We start from the raw sequence: 5,613 nt of genomic DNA, 5'->3' as shown, positions 1-5,613 counted from the left end.
TGCCTGTGCCCTGTCGTGCTGAGCTGGGTCAGATCCGTCTCCCAGCCCAGCCCTTGGGAGAAAGAGGGCAAAGAGCCAGCCTGGCTTTCCTGGGCCCTGGGTATGAAGGAGGACCAATGCCTTCCTTACAAGGCCCGACAATGTGAGTCTTCTTCTTATCCCCTGTCCCCTGCATGGAGCCCGCAGGACCTCCCCCTGGGCTCGGGCTCCTGATGCTGGACAGCCTGCTGACTGGGGTCCTCAGCCACAGGCTGGTTCCCAGAGGGAGTCAGATAATCTCAAAAACCTTTTGATTCACAGCCTTCACCAATCCCACGGTGGGGCACACAGGTCCCAGTGCAGCTGACTGCGATTCAATGAATGGTGACAACAGAACATAGCAGAATGGGCTTCGCTAGCAGGTTGTCATGGTCACGGGGGTCTTCTTGGAGTGTAGGGTCTCTGATTTGGGAAAACAAACCAGCTGTGGTGCCTTCATTCTTGTTAAACAGGCAGAGTCCAAGCAGAGAACGAGAAACACCAGTAGGGCCAGACCTGAACTCACCAGGTTGCTGCTGGCAGAGAAGGGAAAGCTGGTTTCACACACACCTCCTGGGACTTCCTGAGGGGCCCTGACATGCTGATCTTCTAACCTGTGTTAGTTGAATTCTTATAAACAAAATCAAGGTGCACGGTGCGAGGGGGGCTTGCTGTTTCAGGAAATTTGTAGCAGAAGCTCCTGTTCACAAAACACCTTTTTCTGATTTGAACTCCAGGAGTCTATATTTCTTAGACTGAGGTCAAATTCCTTTTAAAAACTCTTTTATTATCATTTTGGCTACCCTGGGTCGAATCTCTCTAGGCTGAACACTCTCAGTTTCAAAAGGACCGGGTAGGGACCCTGCCTTCTAATGGAAGATGGTCCAGGCCACATTAGCGGACGGACACGAAAGATGACGTAGAAAATGTCTGGAAGATAAAAATATCACATAGTGATTTTTCTGGTTCTACCATTTCTTCTGTATTTATTAGCTGCCATTCTTCTGTAAGAAGAACTTTTTCTCATTTATCGGTTGGTTGATTACCAGTATGGCTCATGGAATCTGGCTATCAGTGGATTATAATCTATGACTATTGTTATTTATTTTGATGCCCAACTTTTGTAGATGTGGCCACGGGAACTCTGTTAAGCTGGCTCCTGAGACTCTTGGAAAAATTCCTATTATTCTTTGATCACTTATTTGCTTTCTGACACAACAAAATGTTTTAGGTTCATTTTACACTTTCCATGTCTGTGGCTGAAGATCAACCATTTCTCCAAAGAGCTCTGGTTCTTTTTCATAGAGAATAATATTTAGAAGCCTTGATCTGGGCATTAGATGTTCCTGTTGCTACTGATGTGTGTAAAAATAAGCAGACATACATAAATACAGTTTATATATGTATGTGTGTGTTTAGTCACTTAGTCGTGTCTGACTCTTTGGGACCCCATGGACTGTAGCCCACCAGGTTCTTCCGTCCACTGGATTTCCCAGGCAAGAACACTGGAGTGGACTGCCCATTCCTTCTTCAGGGGATCTTCCTGACCCAGGGATCAAACCCGTGTCTCCTGTGTCTTCAAGACTGCAGGCAGATTCTTTACTCACTGAGCCACTGGAGAAGCCCAGTTTATATATGTTAGAAGCGAAGTGAAGTGAAGTTGCTCAGTCGTGTCCGACTCTTTGTGACCCCATGGACTGCAGTCCACCAGGCTCCTCTGTCCATGGGATTTTCCAGGCAATATACTGGAGTGGATTGCCATTTCCTTCTCCAGGGGATCTTCCCAACCCAGGGACTGAACCCGGGTTTCTCGCACTGTAGACAGATGCTTTACCGTCTGAGCCACTAGGGAAGTTCATATATGTTAGAATGCAATATATATTTAGACACGTACATTTTATGTTTCCAAATTTATCTGAGTTTTTAAAAAAACCATGGGTCTATATCCACATCTCCAATTTTATTAAAGACCATAGGGTTGATTCCAGCCTCAGCCCTCCCATCTCCCTCTGTTCCCCACCAGTGAGAACATGGCACCCACGACCTCCAAGGCATCTTCAAGGCATCTTGATATTTGCTGATGCCCTTGTTTGTGGTCCCCCTTGGATCTCCGCTGCAGCCTTTTCCATTGGCCCCTCCCACTGGTCCCAGGTGCCTCCAAGGGAGGGAGAGGACAAGGGAGATGTTTGGAAGAAAGGAAATCCGTGGGCTTTCGTGTTCGGGAGCGACTTAACATACGAACGGATTTACCGGTGTTACTGAAGCTCTGTCTCAGGGGCACTGACCCCCTTGCAAGAGAAGCTGCATTAGCGATTTTAAATCCTCTCTAAGAGGGACCTTTGAACTTGTCGTGACGCCTCAGAGGCCCCCCGTCCAGGTGGGCGTTCATCCGGGATGAGGCAGATGCAGAGCTGAGATCAGTTACAGTGAGGTCAGCACTCCAGCCTGGAAGGGGACCTGAGGCTCTCAAACCATCCTCTACTGTCGGGAGGCACTGCCAGGAACTTCCTCAGGAAGACCTGCCTGTTGAATTTTTTTTACAGCTCACCAGCAAATAGGTGGCTCACCCACCTCAGCCACCTCGAATGGATCCGCAAATGTCCCCTTCCCCAGATGAGGTGCTTGAATGACTGATATGAGCCATGCGCCTTGCAAGACTGGACCCCTTGAGGTCTGGCTATGTGTAGACGCATCTCTTGGCAGAATTAAATCAGACTGCTGATTATAATTAACATTATAAATGTTATATTATAACATTATAAATGTTATTTTCACATACATGTTACTTTATACATATGTTTCACATATGTTACTTTACATATATATTCCACATATATGTTACTTTAAATAGCAGTCATCCTAAAGACAATGCAACCTTCTTTGTCCTTTCTGCTGTGTCTGGAAGCGTGTTCATCCACCACGCGGGGTCTGGCAGCATGGTGGGGGTGGCGAGCACTTTCAGATGAGAAATAAGGATAGCTCCCAGTTCTCACCTGGATGGTGTGGCTCAGGCAGTGATGCTGGGTTCCACAGGGTCCAGGCGTTTCAGCCAATAGCCTTCAGGGTGGCCAGGATCCGACCTTCCAAAGGGCCTTTTCCTGGGGACTGTCTGGAGACCATGTTAGGGGAATAGGTCTGCTAGGTCCAGCCAGACCTCCCTGGGGCTAAGCCCCCTCTTGGGGGTAAGTGTCAGGGGACTGGAAGTTTTAGATTCACAGAATGAGAGTTGGGAGCGGCCCGAAGATCATTTTATCTAACCTGAGTGACAGGGACTCAACTGGGGCCCAGAGAGGGCCAGTAACTCTCCCAGGTCACACAGCAGGTGACAGCCACTTCCCTGGCTAAGTGATCACCTTACAACACGCAGCTATTTTCTCTCCTGTCAGGGGTTCCTTTATGGAGGGTGGAGTTCACTCTAACCAGCTCCTAACCCACCCACAGTCGCTCCATTCCCGTCTTAGTTCAGCGAGGCCAGGACGCATCAGGTCTCAGGCGGCAGTCTGACCCTTCCCCTGCCCACTCTTGAGAGCCCCTGATTAGCCTTCGGCGGTGTCTCAGCCCCGGAAACTGTCTCCGCTTCCTGTGGCCCGGGAGGAACGGATTCTTGCCCGGAGCCTTTGTCCAGGGTCCCCCGCTCCCCCGCCCCCGGGGGCTGTCGTGGAAGAAGCGGCGCGCACCTGTTGCACCTGCGTTGGCAGCATCCGCGGCGGGAGGATGCTTCCTGTGGCCCGGGAGGAACGGATTCTTGCCCGGAGCCTTTGTCCAGGGTCCCCCGCTCCCCCGCCCCCGGGGGCTGTCGTGGAAGAAGCGGCGCGCACCTGTTGCACCTGCGTTGGCAGCATCCGCGGCGGGCGGCGCGCGGCTGACCCCTCGTGGCCGCCGTAGGTAGAGCAGGCGCCGCCGCTCGCTCCCAGCGCCCTCCCGGGTTCAGACTCGCCGGCTGCCGCGCGCTTCCTTCTTCCAGGTGAGCGAGCACACCTGGGGTCTGTGCCCCCGGCTTCGGCCTTCTCGCTTGCACTGCCCGCCTCCGCTGCTTTGCCCCATCCGCTCCGGGAAGAAAGGCTAACTCCTGTCGTGGACATCCTGCGCTTTGAACCGGCTTAGAGCTCATAGTGGGAGGAGAAGGTAGGGCCACCGCAGTGTTATATTTTGTTACATTTAAAACAAAAAGTTCGAATACACATGGAATCACATTTCAAAAATCAAAAAACACGAAAAGGGATACTTTGAAAGGTTTAGACCCCCCCTCTGCCCCCGCCCCCGACCTTTCCCACTCCACCTATTTCTCCCACCACGTTTATTAGTTTTTTGTGTGTGTTTCTTTGCATAATAAACAAATGCACATGTAAACTCGGTTTCCTTTTCTGTGATGAAAGGCGCACATTGCCCACCTGTCCGGAGCTTTGCTTTGCTTTTAGTTGAGGGTCTTCCTCCCACCTCTTCCCTCCCTGCCTCTGTCTCAATCAGGGTTTGGGGGTGGGGTGGGAAGACACACCAGAGCTTAATAAACAAGGTCCTCTAGCTGACACCTGGGTTCTTTTCTTTCAAATGTGTGTGTGTGATAGTCGCTCAGTCGTGTCCAACTCTTTTCGATTCCATGGACTGTAGCCTGCCAGGCTCCTCTGGCCATGGGATTCTCCAGGCAAGAATACTGGAGTGGGTTGCCATGCCCTTCTCTCTTTTCAAATATATGTTAGGCTAAACTCTTGGAACTTCCCCGCCCGTCCAGTGGTTAGGACTCCATGCTTTCACTGCTGAGGGTGCAGGTTCAATCCCGGAGCTAAGATCCCTCAAGCTGCAAGTTCTGGCCAGGCCAAAAAAATAAGACAAAAAAACTCAAAAAGCCCAAACTCTTGCAATATAATAAGTAGCTAATTTATGCAATGAATGAATAAAGAGCCAGGTGACAGAAGCCCTGAGGGCAAGTTCCTGGGCTTATAGACAGCACCTCCACCACCTCCGCGGGTCAGAGGACGTGCAGTCACCCTTGCTTCGTGGGAAGCAGGGTCTTCCTTTACATGTCAAAGCTAGAGGGTCCATGCAGGTTAGAAGTAGAAATGGGAAAAAGAAAGTATATGGACAACATTTTGAAGGGAAAAGTAAGAAACCAGACATAATTTTCTGTAGACTCTGCAACACTGCTCAGAGGGGAGTTGGAGGCCGAGGGGATCAGCACCTTGGTCAGTCTGGATCCAAGAGCTCCTGGAATGGCCTCTTCCAACCCCCTCGCCCGAACCATCCTGTGATGTTGGGAGCTGTATCTGGGATCCCAGAGCTCTTCCAGAAAAACCCACCCTTCTTTCCCCCAATAACTTACACAAAGCCAAATAGAATAAAGCTGCCTAGAGTAGAGGGTTAAGGGGGCCGGGACCCCAGGGGAGAGTGGCAGGGTTGTGAGCTCCTATTCCAGATGGCCTACAGCCCTGCAGAGTGGGAGACCCACGAGGTAAGGGGTCCAACGTTGATGGACCCTGAAAGTATTAAGCTCGGTGAAATAAATCAGCAAAAACCAAATGCTGTGTGAGCTCACTTACATGTGAAATCTAAGAAACAGAATAACCAAGCTCACAGATCCAGAGAACCAGAGACTGGTGA

The sequence above is a fragment of the Capra hircus genome, chromosome 5 (genome assembly GCF_001704415.2).
Source record: "Capra hircus breed San Clemente chromosome 5, ASM170441v1, whole genome shotgun sequence".
NCBI classification, from domain to species: Eukaryota; Metazoa; Chordata; class Mammalia; order Artiodactyla; family Bovidae; genus Capra; species Capra hircus.
The sequence above is the reverse complement of the archived record's forward strand: the minus strand, read 5'-3'. Positions refer to the sequence as shown.